This window comes from Marmota flaviventris, chromosome 2 (assembly GCF_047511675.1).
Source record: "Marmota flaviventris isolate mMarFla1 chromosome 2, mMarFla1.hap1, whole genome shotgun sequence".
NCBI classification, from domain to species: domain Eukaryota; kingdom Metazoa; phylum Chordata; class Mammalia; order Rodentia; family Sciuridae; genus Marmota; species Marmota flaviventris.
In genome coordinates, this window is record NC_092499.1 from 190770540 (window position 1) to 190788261 (window position 17722).

Consider the following 17722-nt stretch of genomic DNA (forward strand, 5'->3'; position numbering starts at 1 on the left):
CTGCCTGGGGAGGGAGCTCCCCAACACGGAGTTCACATCACCTGTCAGCCACATTCCAGGATCTAGGTGTAGTTGAATGTTCTGGTTTTGTCCTCTCTTTACTTCCCGGTCATTCTTCTGTCCCTTATCAGGCTTCATGGGCACCGCGGTGTCATGTTGAACCCCTTGCCTGGGCTCTGGGCACTTCCCAAATACAGTATTTGAGGGGAACCCTGGGGGTAAGTGCTTGAAACGGTGACCTATCCCTGGGTGCCCCAATTAGGTCCTCCCTGTGTTTCCGGGAAGAAGGCCTCAAGGCAGGGAGGGAACACGTCTTTAATATGTGGGTATAATGTAACATTTGTTGCAAGTGTTAATCAGATTTCCCTGAAAGGCTGGGCTGGGGAGCCTTAAGGCCTCTGGTTCCCTGGGGTTTCTTTACAACAGAAGATAAGAAGGGAGAGAGGGAGGGAAGGATGGAAGGAAGAAAGGGGAGAAACTAATAAGGGCTGGTGAGTTCCACCTCGTAGTCTTGGGAGCTGCTTGTAGCCCTTGTAGAACTTTGAAGATAGATTTGGAGTTGGGCCTCAAGGCAGTGTCCATGGGGTTCTTTTATTAAAAAACAAAAACAAAACAAACAAACAAACAAAAACTTTCTGCAAAAGGAGATTGACTTCTGAGGTCCCTTAAGCCATCCTGAGCCTGTTTTCCTCACCTGAAAGATGAGGCCAGGATGGGTGAAATCTAAACTTCTACAGTCTATCCAGGTTCAGCCTTTGTTCTCCAAGGTCTGGCTCAAGGATCCCTCTCTACCAGTGAGTGGGTTCCCCTGTGTGGCCTTCAGCTGCCCCAGTTTGAGACCTGGGAGGATCCTTGGTGAGCTTGGGGTTTGCACCCTTGGCTTGGAGATGAGGGAATCAGCAGTGCAAAGCGTTGCCCAAGGCCCCCAGCCTACCCTCATCCCAAGTTTGGTCCAGTATTTATGCAGACTGCACCCTCTACCTCCTGAATTGGGGACTTGGGACCCAGAGAAGATGCACCTTGAACCTGGGAGCAGGAGAGTTTTAATTAGGTATTCCGGTGATCCCACTTTTTGGATAATTGAGAGGTGGAATTCACTGTTCCCAAAGCACACAATGAAAAAATACGCAGTTCTTTTACAGAGCCAGGGGTCCGAGGATTCAAAGCCACCTGCAGGAGTGAAGTGGCCCTAGAGGACTTTCTGGGCACTTTGGAGGAAAGCTGTCCTCCTGGCTCACATTTCTCTTGGCACTCTTTTCAGTTCTGCTGAAGCTCTCAGAAGTAACTGTCTCTCTCCAGCCTGAATCTTGATGGCAGGTAGATGCCAACCACACTTTTAGACAACCCAGACTATGGGCCACACTGCACTAGCCCCTGGGGAGGGTGCCCCCTGCCCTGGACCTGCCACTGTGCCGTCACCTACAGTGGCTGTCTTGTTTGTCGGCACCGCTGTCTAGCTGGGGCCCTTGATCCTCTGATTTCTCTTCTCCAACCTGTTCCAAAAAATGCTTCAAACCCTTAGAAACTCACGGGACACCAGTTCTCCATTGGCGGATCTGGCGTGAGCTGCCCAGGTTTTGTCGTTGCCTGAACCCAGGGTCTGTCCACCTCTCCACTAGGACCTTCTGGGTCAGATAAGTTCTGCTGGTTGGCAGAGAAAGGCTGTCCTGCACAGTACAGTGTTAGCAGCACTCGTGGCCCCTACCTGCTCGGTGCCAATACTCTTCTCAATTGCCAGCCAAAGGTGTCTCCAGACATGGTTGGTGCCCCTGCCCAGCAACCACTGTCTACTTAGCTGTTGGTTCCCCAGGAGTCAGACTGCTGATTGCTAGAGATGGACCTTGATTCCCTTCAGAAATTAGTCCCTGTAAAGGCCTGGGGAAGCTCACTCTCCAAGTTGGCACCTGCCACTTATCCACTCAGCCTTTAGGGAGCACCTGTTGTGTGCCAGGAGAAGGAGGGGCCCCTCTGAAGACGAAGTTCTGGCTCTCACTGGGACGAGGGGAGATGGGAAGGCATGGGTGTCAGCCAGCTGCTCTGCCCTGGGCCTCAGCTTCCTGGCTGCCTGAGTTTGAGGTCATGGTGCAACCAGGGAGTTGAGTGTTGTGGCTGTGCTCTGAGAGCAGACTCCCAGGGGACCGCACTGTTCCAGCCGTGCTGTGCAGAGGGTCAGGGGCCAGTCGGTATTTGTCAAGACGTAGAAGACTGCGTCTGCCCACACACGTATACGTGTGCTTGCACACTTACATACTCACAGCTCCCCCCACCCTTCCTGCCTTCTCTACCAGCTTCAGTTTGGGTTGGAGATGGTTAAAACATCTAGGTATGCAGGAGAGAAAGAGGAAAGAGAGGGTGCCTCCCCAGGAAGCCCTGCAGAGCTGTGTGCTCCACCTTCAGAAGAGGAGGAAAGTGAGGGGGCTGTCCCCCAAGAGCCGCTGGCTCAGTTGTGATCAGACTGCAGGACCAGAGTGTTGAGATGTCCATGATGTGGTCAGTCATTTAAAAGTAAGGAGATGTCCAGGCACAGGGTGGGGTATAGGGCCCAAGCCAGAGGACCTGCGAAGCCTCATCTCCTCGGGAGTTGCACTCCACAGAGCTAGGCACCTGGAATCCTGCCCACAGGGAAGCAACTCCTACAGATTGAACTTTGAAGGCTGTCGTCTGGCCAGCCCCAGGCTCCTGTATGATGCACAGGCTGAGAGGGGATCAAAGCTAAGGCTCCTCTTTGCTTTTAAAAGGTGTTGTGTAACGCAGGCGTGGTGGGGACACGTGTAGGACCGAGTGTCTGCGGCGCCTGCTTTCATGGAGCAATGAGGGTGGCACCGCGCTGGTCAGGGCTGCCCGAGGCTGGAGGGCAGGGTTCCGGGGAAACTCAGTTGCCTTTGAGGTGCACCTCAGGGAGCTGGGGTGAGTCTTGTCTAAAGGGGTTCCTGCAGGCTGGGGGACCAGCACTCAGTGGTACAGCACTTGCCTGGCATGAGCAAGGTCCTGGTTCCATCCCCACTATTGCAAAAATTAAATTAAATAGAATAAAATAAAATAAAGGAGCTCCTGTTTCCACTCAGCTCTTCTTTGCATGTGGGCCCCAGGAGGCCAGGTCTTTCAGCTCCAGGGACCGAGCAGGCTAGATCTTGATGTAAAGCTCCTAGAGTTATTATGATTATTTAGTGCTTCTTTGCAGTGCTGAGCTTGAAACCCAGGGTGTTGGCACACTCTAGGTATGTGCTCTGCCACTGAGCTGCACCCCAAGCCCACTAAACTTCTGGGTTTTAAACAGTGACAGTTCCTTTTTTTCCTTCTCCCTGAGAGGCCCTATGAAACCTGCCCGCAATGTGGGTATGTATGGTAGTGCACGCCTGTCAGCCCAGCTCCTCGGGAGGCTGAGCAGGAGGATCACAAGTTGAGGCTGGCCTGGGCAACGAGCAAGCCGCGTGTTGAAATAAAAAATGAAAAGGGCTGGTGCCCTGGCTCAGTGGTGGAGCAGTGCTGCGCTCAGTCCCTAGGACTGCCAAAAAAGCAAAACAAAACAAAAAAAAAAACTGCTCACAGACCCAGTCTGCCCTGTCTAGTGGCTTGTCCTGCAGGGTGACCAAGGATCAGATGGATGGACATCCTGAACTTGCCGTCACTGGGCATGGCTGTGCGGTGTGGTCCCAGTGATGCCGCGTGCATGCTGTTTCTGGTGTTCAGAGATCATCCCCAGGGCTGTGGCCCTGCTGTGAGTTCATTGGTGGGGGATGGCAGTGGATTAGACTCCACTGTCCATTTTGCCTGGTCCTTGGAGGCCACCCTCTGGCACAGTCTCACCAGGAAAAGGGTTCCCCGTCTTGGGACCAGCTGGGAACGCCAGAACCAACAGGCCCACCTGGAGACCCCGACATTGAATGTGGAGGTCGTTGGATATTCGAGTCACATTCCCCATCTTTCCAGGCCCACCGCAGACTGAGCTACCAAAACCCCAGCTGCCCACCCCTGGTGCAGGAGGCCTTGGGGCTGTCCTCGGGGACCTCCATACCAGCAGCCTTGGTGCCCAGGGGCTGGCAGGGGAGCAGGAAGCACAGAGCTAGGGTGGTGCCATCAGCACCACCCGACGTTCAGGTACTTCGCTGCTCCAGTCCACAAAGCAACCAGGAACAGAAAGCCCAGAAACCTGTGATGGTTTGAGATTCCCGGTTTTGGGGTCACTTTCAGGTTTTCAGAAGTGAGCGTCCATGCAGAGCAGACCGTCTCGGCCAGGACCTGGTCTCTGCAGCCACCCTCAGCTCCTCCCTGAGCACTGCTGCTGCCTCCTCCCCCAGGTGGGCTGCACCCTGCAGGAAGCCATGGCAACACCCAGCCGGCAGCCAGCCTCTTTTCCCATCGGGTGACACTACAAAGCCAAACCCTGACACTTCTGGGGTCTCTTCGGGGTCTTGTCAGTCACTGGCAGAAGCGACTGTCACCAAGCTGGGAAAAATCACAGAACGAACGGCTGGCTGATGGGGGCAGGGGCTTCAGCACTGCCGGGTGAGCCTGGGAAAGTTTGGAACATCTCTGCACTCTCTGAGAGTCAGAGTGGCTTCTCTTCTGTTCCCAAGTGGCTGGTAGACTTTTCCTTCTCCTGCTTTCCCTAGCTGGATGTGGAGATATTAGTTAGTATGTGCCAGGCACTAGTGACCAATTTTTCTCAACCTTCAAAGCAACTCTGTGAGCAAAGCCATTGCTGTCATCAACTTGCAAATATAGGCCCAGAGAGTGTAAGACGCTTGCTCCAGGTCACAGAGCCAGGAACTGGAGAGAGGCTGAACTCACACCCAGGCTCCCTGGCCCCATAGCCCATGCTTGTGCACTACCTCGTGCACACCACACCCAGCCCCTGTGCCCCGGGCTGCTTTGCAAGCCTCACCATTGCAGTGGTATTTTAGGTCTTGTCCATCTTGGCCCGTCCATTAGGGAAGAATGCTGACAGCTCTGTCACCCCCGAGCAGGCAGCTGGGTCCACTCCAGAAGTCACTGGCTGACGTTCCTTGGAAACGTGCGTGTCAGTCTGCGTAAGGAGCCAGAGTCTGTTCCTCCAGCGCCTGGGCACATCCGGACACTGGCATCACCAGATGTCTCGGTGGTTGCTGAGTGCATGGCTGGTGTACATCCCACCCCTGGAGGGGCCAAATCAAGGCCTGATGGGGACAAGGTGGGACACAGAGCATCTTTAGGTGCTCCGGTGTTGGGTAGCATTTGTCATATGCCTGCTGGTGTGATTCAGGTGAACTTGGCCCCTCTGAGACATCAAGGACGTGCCAGTCCATTTCAGGGAGGGAGTGGAGAGGAGTGTGTGCAGGGAGGTCCCCCCACTGGTCTCCCTGTTGGTGTCCAGGAGCTCCTGGTGGCTCTCCTGATCACACTGTCCTGGCAGTAGCTACGAGTCCATGTAGACAGTTGTGCTGTGTCTATTTCCCTCCAGTCACCAAGCCCCTGCCCCAAGCCCCTGCCTCCTGTCTGGTAGGCACCTCATGTGCATCTGGTGAGGTAAAGAAATAGGCAGGGTGGGCCGGCAGGCTGGCTCCTAGATGCTCCCAGCAGGGCAGGACATGGATGAGGTATGGACTTTGACAACCATCAGTCCCTCTCATGCCTTCACTTGCTCTTCTGAAGTGGGGGGAGGGGTTTGCACCCACCGTAGAGTTGTCAGGACATTCGCTGAAGCTATGACAAGCCCCCCTGGCACCAAGTATTATTTTTAATGCGCTGAAGAAGTTTCTACCATCAGCGGCAGGAAGCTGTGCCTTCGCCTCCTACCCACCAGCTCCGAGACAGCCAAAGCCAGCCCAGGGCGGGTGCAGAAGAGGATGCAGGCCTGTGCCTTCCCACTTCCGCCCCAGGGGCAGGGGCATCAGGACCACAAAATGCACGGGGCCTGCCCCCCCCCCCCCCGCCTGCCCGGAGAGAGGGTTTCCAGGGTGACTCTTCCTGCACACATCACTGCGGACTTGAGCAGTGTTGGCTACTCTCCTTCCCTAAAGGGTTTGGCAGCCTCCAGTGGAGCTTGCCTTTGCTCAGATGTGACCTTGAGAGGCCGCACGTGACTCACGTGCGTTCGGATCTGCCTGATGTTCCTGTAATTTCTAATATGTGTTTGTTTTAGAAGATGGCAGCTCAGAGTGGCCTGCAGTGACGTGGGAGGGTGTCCAGCGCTGGGAAATGCGGCCACTGCTTTGCTTTTCCTTCTCGTGGATTTTGACTAAAACCATTTGTCATTGTACCCGTGGGCTTGGGAAGTGGCTCTGATGGTAGAAGAGAGACCTTTAGTTATTTGGTCACAAGTTTCATATCCCCCTTGGCTCTGGCATCTGGATACCTGGAACTGGCTTGCATTTGGTCTCCTCGAGGTGACCCTTGGAGTTTCACTGTCCTCTAGAACTGACACCACCTACTGCTTCTTGGTGGCAGTGCTGGGCTGCCCTCAGCCCTCTGAACAGTCAAGCAGTTCAAGTTTTGAGAAAGTGTCCCATGTAGTCTGCCCCTGACACGGGTGCCGGGGGTGGCAGGAGGCTGTGTGGGTCCTGGCTGGGCTGTTAGCATGGCATTCTTGGGGCAGCGCAGAGGCGTGTGGTCCTCCTCAGCTGCTGGGGGTGTGGGTGGTGTTGGGTAAAGTGCGGTTTCTGGTGGGGTCTGTCAGGGATGGCTTCTGTTGTCACTGATAGGTTGTCGTTGATTTCATTGATCAGGGATGGAAGAGTGTCTGTTGGTCTCTAAGGTCACTAGGATGTGATGTGTCCACTCTTGGCTTTGAGAGCTTGGAGTGAAAGTGACAAATCCCACAATCATTTATTAGGGTGTTAGTGTCTGAGAATGTAAAAATGTTCTGTGACATCTGAAATGGCATCTTCACGTGTGTACAGCGTGCCTGTGTTTTAGGACATGTGTGCACACACGTGTACTAGCTGGGAATGTGTGACTCTGTCCACCAGGGCCGGAGGCCCCAGTGCTCCTGCCTCCTCCCAGTCTCACCCTGAGTCCCACTGGCAGGTGAGGTCAGTTTCCCAGGCTCTGTCCTTGGCAGAAGGGCAGTAGGCAGTCATTTCCCAGAAGATTTGGCAAAGTTAACCACCCTGTCCCCAGGGTTTTCCAGCCAAGTGGTCTGGGCCGTCTGATTGCCCGCTGCTCCCTGGGCTCAATGTTGAGGGAACGCCATGCCCCCCACTTGCCTCCCCTGGCCCATGGGACAGTCCCGCGGGGCAGGAGGTGTGTTGCCAGGTCCTGGGTTGAGGCTTTAAAAGCTATGAGGTCTTCAGGAAGGGACTCCTCCCTGAACTTAGCTGCCATGCATGTTCCTGAGCGAGGGTTCAGGATTCCTGCACTGAGGTGAGGAAAGAATCATCTGTTCCGCCCCAGCACGGGCTCCGTGCCAGTGGCGCTCAGTAAACCATGGGGGGGGGGTGACGGGAGCTGGCAGGCAAGTCAGGTGTCAGCTGGGTCTCATCCCCTCCTGCACCAGGCTGCCCACTAGATTGGGACACCCTGGGCCCAGGGGCAAACTTGGCGGCAGAGTTCCATGTGATTCAGGTGCTTGGGCAAGTTGGTGTATTGAGTGCTTCAGGATCCCAGGAGACAGGCTGTCCCTTCCATCTCGGCTGCCTTGTTTAAGGAACTCTGAGTCCCTGCAGAGAGCGGCTGAGCACAGGTGCTCAAATCCTGATCACCTTTGCCCGGCTCAGGCAGCTATGCCTGGGAAGGACTAATGGGGGTCTTGAGTGACCCTCCAGAAGTGGGTAGAAGTGAAAGGGAGAGGGTCCAATAAAGCCTGAGAACCCCACAAGAGTTTGGGACCTGCCCCACTCCCGTCCCACTGACCCAGGAGTCCCAGGGGCAGCACTGCCCCTGGCCGAAGCACTGGCGGCCTTCCTAACAGCAGCTTGGTTGCTGATGATTCTGTAAACCTCTGAATCAACTCTGCGCAAACACCCTGAGTAATTTCTTTGTTCTTTCTCTTTCTCCTTTGTAATTGGTGTCTGTAAAAGCCAAAGGTTTGGTCTTGCGGAAGGTGTGATTCATTTATTGGTGTCTGTGCCGCCTCGCTACCCTGCAGTCAGTTTAGAATGCCGCTGTGGTGAGCCAGGGTGATTCACTGGGGCTGAGCTGAGCAGCCTATGGGGTCATGGCCACTGGAGGAAACTGTTTTTCTAATCTATTTATGGTGTGGGAGAAAGAGGTGGGCATATGGAGAGGGTGGAGGAGAGGGTGTTGATTACACTGTTGAAATGACTGGTTAAATGCCACCAGCCCCTTTAGATGCCACTCTTGAACACAGATCCAGCAAATGCACCTCCTGTCCAGGTGTGTGTCTCCCCAGGCTTGTGGGTGGTGGTCTCTGGGCAGGCTGGCACTAAGGGCTCTCCCTAGGACCTAGAGGGGAGTGTGAAGTGAGTCACAAGTGCAGAGACCGTTGCCTTTTTGACAATCTAGTGTTGAGTGGATCCACCATGGAATCATCTAGTCGTCTAGGCTTAAGTATACAGGGCCACCCCCACCTCCTGTCTCTCTAACAATGACAGTCGTTAGATCTTTGCAAAATTCTGTAGGGTGTATGAACTTACGTGCAATGCTACTGATTTTCCATAATTTTATGAGTTGCTTTGGGCCCCAAATAAAATTGTCACTGTCCTCCCATCTAGAGGGTAATTAGAGTTGCTTGCCATATGCCCAGAGGTATGATTATAGGTCCAGCTTCCACTTGCCCAAATAAACCCAGGCTCTGCCTGTTAGTGCCTGGCCTCAGTTGCCTGAGTTTAGTTGAGGGTGTTTCCTTGGGATTTCTTTCCTGGAGTCCCTCCTCAGCTTGGTCCTCTGGCCCAGCTTCCCTGCATCCCCTACTTTGCACACTGAATGAAAACCTGGCTTGGGTATTTTTGTATCTACATCTCCTAGGTCAGGGCCAAGTGCAGAGCTTGGCTGACCAGGTACTGGCTGTGAGGAAGTTCACTGGAAGAGAAATGTGCTGGTAACCCTGTAGTTAGAGGAGGATCCAATCAGGATTTATCAAGCTGCTTTGAGGCTTCCAGAGTATAGATCGGGGTGTTGAGTGCACGGCATTCGACCCGGCACTGTGATTGCTGCCCGTGGCAGACATTGCTAATCAATTGCAACATCCATCCTGGCTGGGCTCAGATCTTTACAGAGGTGGTGCTCTGGGTGTTCTGTGGGCTTGAGTGATGAAATCTATTGGCCATCCAGGATGTAGACAGGCCTCACAGGAAAACTAGAAGTTGTTTGCACAGAGAAATGGCTGACAGAACAACAGAGGCTGAAGACACACTGGCAGGAGGAGGAATTGTCCCTGCGTGCAGAATCTAGGACCTCCTCCCTTCTGCTGCTCCTGTCCCTGTGGAGTCCCTCTGGGCTGCTTTCAAGCCAGGGCAATCCTCCCGTGATCCCGAGGCTGCTCCTCCTCCATCCCCTGCGGATGACCTAGCCCTACGGCCAGTGCTCAGGCTTGGATCCCCCTCCAGGCATGTATCAGAGACCCCGCAGCCCTCTGGTAAGGTAGCTTCCAGTGCAATGGAGAGCAAAGATCTTGCTAGATCACGGTTAGATATGGAGTGAGATCTAACCACTCTGCGATTTCTCAGTCCCCTGAGCCTTCACTTTAAAACCAGGGTCGAAGACCCAGCTGTGCCTCTGCCTCCTTGCCTGCCTCTTTCTGCAGAGGTCTGGAGTCCTCCCTAAGCATGGTGCAGCAGCCCTTTCCACTCCAGTGAGAGTGAGCCCTGGGGTCTCCCCAGAATAGACTCAGGTGAGTGGGGGTGGGTTACGAAATCTGGGAGACTATCAGGATTTAGAGAACAAACCCCACGCCCTGCAGCTGCGTGTACTTGAAGGCTTTTCTCAGGGCTCACCACCTCCAAGATGCTCTCTCAACCCTCACCATTCCTGTGGAAGGTAGGGGCACTTTGCACGCCCGCCCTGATCCTCAGAGCAGCCCCTTCCACCTGAGGAGATGGAGCTAAGTCCCTTGCCAGAGCTCACTCAGCACCGAGCAGCAGAGCCTTGAAACTTGGACTGTGGGACTCCAAAGCCTGTGCTTCGCCTGTCCATGCGGGGATGGCCCCACCTTCCTCTGGGCCTCAGAACACCTGTCACTGGGCTTAAAGGAGGCTGCACTTGGCCTCCCCACGCCTCTGCCCTCTTGGACTTTCCCAGCTGGGCCCGTGTCCTGTTCAGCTGGCTGGGCACCTGCCCCTCCTCCACACAGTCCCTTCTTGGAAGGGTCACCAGGCTGTGATCCCTGAGGCTCAGAGCAGGAGGCAGCAAGAATCCTCCAGTGTCAGGTTGCAGCTGAAGGGAGAAGGGTCACCGTGACCCACAGGGCACTGGACGCTAGGTGGACTGAGAATCACAGAGAAGCCGGGACAGGAGCTGGAGCCCCAGGTCCAAGGGGGACATTCTAAAACCTGAGGTTTTTCTGTCCCCAGAGCCCAGGGGAGCCCTGGCTCGCCTCTCTCTCCCTTCCCTCTCCCTCTCTTCTCTTAATTTTCTGCTCTGTAAGAAGGGCCTCACTGACCTCAGGGGTCCCATCGGAACAAGGAAGACTTGGGAGGTGAAGGTTCCCTCCTCCTCCCCCCAGGAGCCCTGGTGTTTGTGGAGGGGAAGTTCAGGGCCCAAGGTGTGCCCTCCTGAGCATCTGGGCAGCTGTGTGCACAGCCAGGGCCCAGATCCAGGTGTGAGGCCTCTGCCCAACTCAGCACCTGCCCCCAGAGACCCTGAGGAGCCTGGGCCCCTCACTAGAGAGGATGTTTCATTGGCAGATTCTGCACAGGGAACTGCACTGCGTGTGCTTTGGTCTGGTCTCTTGGGGACTTTGATCCCCCCACCCCCGCCCAGTGGCTGCATGTATCAGCAGGGGCTTCTGTTGGTGGAGCATTGCATTGTAACCATTTTAAACAGGGCAGAGGGCTGTGGAAAGGCAGGGCTGGGCCCGTGGTGGGATCCAGGTGCCTCTGAGGGAAAACACTTTGTAACTGAATCTGAGTCCCATGAACAGGTGCCCAGGGCTGGGCACACATCCCAGCCCCATCCGGTGGGGGGGACACTCAGGGTGGTGGCACAGCCTCAAAGTCACAGCAGCTCCAGCACTTCTGGGGCTCTGCAGCCCGACAGCTGCCAGTGCCAGCCTGGAGCCACCGCCCTCCCCTCTCACCTGGCCCACATTCCTGTGCAGGGAACGAGGATGTGGGTGACCCCAGACAGGTATGAGTCATGTCTTAGGAGGTGTTACTCAGAGGTGGTGAGGCTGAGGCTGCCTTCCTCCAGACAGTGTGGACCGCAGAACGGAGCGGCGTTCTGGGGGTTGGGGCCCACCACTGATGTGTGCACACATGGGGCCCAGAGTTAGGGTGCCCGTCAGAGTCGGGGCTCCAGCCCTGTGGCTCCCAGGCCCTGGTTCTTCCTCTGTGAAACCACCGTGCCATAGGCAGCCCTGACCTCTGGGACTTCACCACTGTGATCCACTGAGGGCCTGCTGGGTGCACGAGTAGTGCCACGTGCCATCCTGTGGCACCCACCAAACCCCTTGTCCAGGTGGAGAGGCTGAGGCTCCGAGGACAGAAGGCATGGGACTGTCTGGCCCACCTGCCACACACACCCTACCAGGTCCGCAAGCTCAGAGCAGACTGGTCGCCCAGGAGAGGGTGTCGGTGGCAAGTGAACGGGCTTTAACCCTTGTGTGCGTGGGTCAGTGCGTGTTAACTCTGCACCAGGGAAGCAGAGCAGGCCCGGCCCGGACTTCATGAGTGGTGTTGAGACAGGCTAAGCAGAAAAAGTGAACCAGCCGAGTGTGTGTTTCAGTTGGAAAGAAAGACATTGAGACTTTTAAATCCTTTTCATGGAGTATTTAGAGATGGCAAAGGTCAGGGAGACGGAGAGTGACGTTGGGAACTGTGTCCCGGGCACCTTCTGGGCCTTTAACAAGCAATTACAGACCTGGGGCTTCTCTTTCAGAATGGAAGCACTTGGCCCTTTCACCTTCTGAGGTTACCCAACCATTTGAAGGTCAGGGTCAACTGGATTCTAATGAGATCAAGGTCACTGGGTCACATCCTGAGGGAATGAGGGGCCACTGTGGCCTAGGCAGGGTCCTACCATGGGGCAGGGGAGGGGAGAGGCGGATCAGGCGGGGCCTCCTGTCCTCACCTGCTGAGGGGCAGCTCAGAGATGCTTCTGGCAGGGGCTGTCTCCACCTTGACCTCAGGATCTCTCTCGGATGATGGAGAAGCCAGCCGCTCACTGGGTGCTTCCTGGGAGCTCTGCCATGCCCCGCCAGACCCTCCCAGTGCCCTCACGATGTGCGGCTGCCCCAGGGCATAGCTGCACACATCCTCCTGTCTCTGTTTTTAGCCCAACATCTCCATGTTCTGTTTTTGTTTGGAAAAAAATCTTAATTATTGCAGTGCTTGAAGTGCTGTATGTTCCACAGGACAGGCCTGTGACCTCCCCGCCTCGGCGGCCCTCCAGCTCTGGGGAAGGTGGGCTAGAAGGCAAGGCAGGAGGACGCGAGGGCCCTGGGGTGCCGGGCGCCTGCCTGCCTGACCCCAAGGCCTCTCTCCCCCTTGCCCAGTGGGTGAGGTGCTGGCGCTGCTGCTGCAGCCTGGTTGGGTTTGGCAGACCTCCCCAGCCCCCCCGGGTCCCGGGTCCAGATTCGTCTTGTTAGCTGAACCAGGGCAGGGAGGCAAGGCCCCGGGCAAGGCAAGGCGCCCTCCCCCCCTGCTCATCCTGCTGCCTGCCTCTGACCTGACTACCTGTCTAGGAATTTTTATTGCAGCCCACAGGGGCATTGCAGGGGGTGGAATGCAGAAGCTCCTGGCCCTGGGAAGCGCGGGGTGGGCGGGCTTCAGACAGACAGCTCCTGGCACTGGGCAGGAGCCCAGGCTGTGGCCCCCGCTGTTCGCAGGCTGGGTCTGCAGCTTCGGGCCTGCCGGGGTTCCTGACGTACGTTTGTGCTTCGTCTGCTGATTTGTTCTGATCTGATTTGGCTTGACCACTTCCTGGGAGACCTTGACCGAGGGCAGGGACTGAGTTAAACAGCCACCCTGATGAGGTGTGACAGCCAGGACCCCAGTCTTGACCGCGGCTGGGCCCACGCTGCCCCTCGACGACTGTGGGAGCTGGCTGGTCTAACCCGTAGCTCAGCACCGCTGCACCGCTACAGTGGATGCTGCAGCGCTACAGTGGATGCTGCAGCCCGGTCAGTGCTGTCCCAGCCTCGGGTGGGCTGGTGGCAGCTCAAGCATTGGCTGTGTGCTCAGCCCAGGGACAGTTTTGGCCCCTCCTGGATCTGGTCAGCATTGCTGGTCAGCTCCCATCTGAAGGGCAGCAACACAGGGCTTGACCACGGGCTGTCACTCTGGTCCCTGAGGGCTAACTGACCTGCCTGTTCCCCATCTGGCAGCCTTGGCCTTGGAAATTCCTCCAGGGCCCAGAGTGGCCATGCTCGTCCCCAGCTGGCCATAGGCCTGGTGCAGGTTTGGTTCTCAAGGAGCAGCAGCCTGAGCAGGGAGGGGTTTGGTGGGAAGGCCAGGCCTGGGGACCTCTACCCTCTCTCAGTGCCCCCTGGCTTCCTGCCTCCTTTGCCCACAACAGCCCTGTTGTCCAGCCCCTGGCCCACCCTCATGATTCCACCTGCTCACCAGCTCTGAGCCCAGCAGGCTGCACCCTCCAGCGAGGACAGGAGTCAGGAGCCAGGGTCAGTCCTGGGAAGGAGGAGGCAGTGGCTCAGGTGTCCATACTCTGTCACGTAGGGAGAGCCTCTGTGGGCTGCTTCCCTTCTCTGAGCCTCTGTTTTCCCACGGGTAAAATGGGGTCTATAGTCCTCACCCCATGCAATAGAGCATGAGAATCAAATGAGATAATACGGCGAGAGTGCTTAGCCCAGTGCTGGGCACGTCCGCAGCTGGAGGAATGCACCTATTCTGTTTCTGAGACATGGTGCAGACAGGAGGAGAGATGGCTACGGGAATCCCAGCACCTTCGTGTGGAAAGGGAGAGGAGAGGGCCTGGGAGCCCCTGGCTCCAGGGGAAGAGCTGGGAGTAGGAGTCCTGCCCAGGGAGAGGGAGATGTCAGTGAGCTCCAGGATGCCTCTCCCCATCACACCCAGGATTCTTGTCTCTGCATTCCGCAGAGAGAGGCACATTTGTCCAAGGCCACACAGTAGGGGTGGCAAGGAATGGATACTCTCTGTGTTCCATGGTGGGTCTGAGCCACAGGGATGGACTTTTCCTTGTCATTACTCCCTACACAATGCTAGGCAACAACCATTTACACAGCGCTTACCTTGTGTTGGGTCTTAAAAGTCATCTAGAGAGGCTCAAGTGTGGCAGGTTTGTTGCCAGGCTGTGGCTGTATTTCCAGTGGCCCTGACCCTTTGGAACCTGCAGGGGTGTTTACTCCACCCCTTCTGATTGTAAACCGCGTTGTGTGCTCCTTCTTTAACCAAAAATTCTAAGAATTTGATAAATGTTAACGACCAAAGTCAGCGTGCCTGGAGTCCAGCCCTGGGGCTTGGCTCGCTCTGCAGATGTGGTTCCAGATACATTTGCCCTGGGGGCTGAAAACGGGCTGGCTGGGAGGTGGGTGCCCCTGTTGGACCAGCACTGCCCCTGGGCAGATGTTGGGAGGGGCCAGGAAAGGTCCCCACTAGATTGTCAGTGCCCTGTCACTGTGGCCAGCACTCTGGCAGTTGAGCCAGCTGGGCGGGGGCTCCAGGGTGAGGCCCTGGGAGGCCTGGGTTGCTGCAGGGCGATGCAGCCTCTTCCCTGGGGTCCAGGCAGTCAGACCTTGACTAAAAATCAAAGGCTTCTGTGGTTAACCTAGCCTGAAAACCATAATCTGACCTGAGCCTCTGTTTACAGATAGGGGTCCCTGAGACCCCGAGAGGGGCATGCAGCTGTCGGTTCCCAAGTTCACCCACGTTTCCAGGCTTTAGCACAAACCCTCGTCCCTGAGGTGGGGTGCTGCTCCTCCTTCCCCAGGGTGCTGGTCTGAGTGGGAAACAGGCCCCAGGCCCCCAGTTCTGGGGCTTCTCCTGGACACCGTGGGAGTGGGGCTCAGGAATGGCTGGGGCCTTCCCCTGCTTGGAACAAGGTGGTTTCTGAGCCAGATGCTGGAAGACCCTGGTCTCCTTGCCACCCTGACCTGGGCTGCATGGGACACTTCCAATTGATGATGATAGGCAGCTGAGGTTGTTGGGTGGCTCTGGGGTGCAGGCACATTTTGAGGACGTCCCTCAAGCTACCCTTTAGTTAGACGGGGAGGAGTCCCCGTGTTCCCTCTAGTAGTGACCCAGGGCCAATTCGCTGTGCTGGGCTCCAGCAGCGTCCCTGACCCAGAGGGGTGGTATGTGGGGACCCAGAGGTGGTGAGCGGCTGCTGCCTCCCTGCTCTGTCCCTGCCACAGGATCTGGGCTCCCATTCAGACCAGCCGTCTAGACACCCTTGCTGTCTTTTGTTCCAAAGGACCATGGGCTGGGGGAGGGCCCAGGAAGAGGGACTTGGGCCAAGATGAAGAAAGGCAGTGCCTGGTGAGCGAGGGGAAGCTGACTTCAGAGGAGGCAGGGTGGGTGACCAACCCCACCGTCAGGAGGTGCACTGACTGACGACCATCGCAGCCGCTCCTGGGTGGAAACCCAGGCATTCAGAAGCCCAGTCCAGTGGACGCCCCCTTGGGCCTACACTCCCCGAGCTGCTTAGCTGACACTGTCTAAATAAAACCCCACATCCCGAGCCAGGAAGTCTGGGGCGGGCTGCCAGCAGGAACCAAGGCCCAGAGGCAGTGTCGAGCCAGGTCTGAGCCAAAGAAACCCCCGTGGGGAGTCAGGCAGCTAGCCACACAGTGCTGGCCTTCACCTGCCCAGGGGGCCTCCAGGCCTAGGTGCTTCTAGAAGGGTAGCACAGGCAGGCTGACCCCCAAGGAGGAAGGAACCCCAAAGCCACCTTGTTGCTGTGGCAGTTGGTAACAGGAAGGTCCCCTGTGTGCTGCCCCAGAGCTGCTGCTGGCCTGAGAGACAGACATCTGCAGTGTGATGGTGTAGAACCAGGTTCTAGACCTGGTCCCTAATGAGCAGGGTCTGTGCCTCCTTGATTCCTGGTCGCTTTATCTCAGCCGCCTTCCCTGCTTGGCACAGAGTGTGGCCGCTTGGTGTTGGTGACTGATGGCAGATGTTCAGCTCTTCCTGTGGTTCTCAGCCACTGCCAGTGTCTGGAGACATTTCTGGCTGTCAAAACTGGGGGTGTCAAAGAGGGTGCTGGTGGCATTCATTGTGTCCAGGCTGGGGGTGCAGCCCAACCTCCCACAGTGCCCAGGACGGCCTTCCAAGGTGTCCACTCCTTAAGGATCATTGTGCTCAGGGGGAGGAACTTGGCTGTAACCCAGTCCACGCCCCAGAGACCCCTCCCCACCATGATCCCAGCTTAATTATTCAAATGAGGCTGACTAGAACCTTGGTGGCTCTGACCTGGGTGGGAAGATGGAGAGCCCTTGGAATGGGGAGAATCCAGTGCCTACCTCCCCAGGAATTCCAGGCCACTGAGGCAGTGCAGAGGCCACTGCAAGGTGGCCAAGAAGCTGGTTAGAAGGACAAGTGCCCAGAATGGAGAAAGCTGCTGGAGGCAGGGGCATCTGTGGGCGCTGGTGGACGGCGCCCTTACAGGAGTCAGGCCCAGTGGGACTCAGCCCTGACCCTGTCTGCTTGGCCAGTCACTTGCCCTCTCTGAATGACCGAGCCCACCAGAAGGCCCCTTGCTGCTCTCCACGCCCAGGAGACACCCCAGAGGTTTGCACTAAGGCTGGAAAAACCACAGGGCACCTTTGCAACTTCAGAGCTGCGGTGGTGGAGCTGACAGGCCACGGCAGGAACACTTAGGGACAGGGACAGTCAGGCAGACCGGATCCTGCAGGGTCTTAGAGGACTTGGGAGTAACTTGGGGTATGGGGAGCCCTGCGGAGGTTTGGAGCAGAGGAGGTTGGCAGGGTCAGTTGATGTCATCTTCAGCCATCGATGCAGAATGGACTGGAAGTGGGTGAGGGGAGGGGTGGTCCAGAGCACGGGGAGGGAGGCTGGGCTGGAGGAAGGGCAAGTTCCAGGTGATGGTGAAGGCAGAGATTGCAGACCTGGACCACCCTCTGTGACCTCGAGGTGCTCAGAGAGGGGAAGAGGGACTCAACCTCAGGAGTCCCTGGGGGCTTTCGGGCTTTGATGACTAGGGGCAGCTGGCAGGATCAGGAAGGCAGGCAGAGCAGGGCCCGGCGTGGGCAGGGGTGCCAACGCTGAACTCCCCTGGGTATTTGAGGTGGTTCCCAGTGTCGAGATGCTTTGGTTTGTCCCCAGGGACCCTGATCTTGACCTGTTGGGTTTCTCAGACTTCCCCTGAATATTTTATTATTTCCTTTCAGGTCAAAGATCCCTGTGACTATATTTGGGGAAGAGTTGGCCAGAAAAGTTTGATTTGCCTAATGGATAGAGGCCCCCAGGGACCCAGGGGAGAGGAGGTTCCCAGGGCCAGGGCTCGGCTCTTTGAAACAGGTGCGATGTTGGATTAGTAGTGTCTGCCCTAGTAACCGCACAAGGGGCGTCATTAAGTGTATGTAGGGGAAAATCACAAATACAAAGAGTCCCCAGGTTCTCTGCCTGCCCTGGGTCACCCTGGTCAAGTCACAGCATCTCTGTCTGGGGTCTGTGAAATAGCAGGGCTGGCT

General features: G+C 56.6%; 1 protein-coding gene across 2 annotated transcripts in view; it reads left to right on the forward strand.

Moving 5' to 3' along the window:
• Positions 1–17722, forward strand: part of Pmepa1 (prostate transmembrane protein, androgen induced 1) — a 49690-nt gene that overhangs the window by 2296 nt on the left and 29672 nt on the right. Inside the window, exon 1 of one of the 2 annotated variants that reach the window (XM_027946401.2) lies at positions 2401–2505. The exons of the other annotated variant lie outside the window; for it this stretch is intronic. The gene's annotated coding sequence lies outside the window, so the exon portion shown is untranslated. Of the gene's footprint in view, positions 1–2400; positions 2506–17722 lie in introns of those variants that run through there. 2 annotated transcript variants of the gene reach the window in all.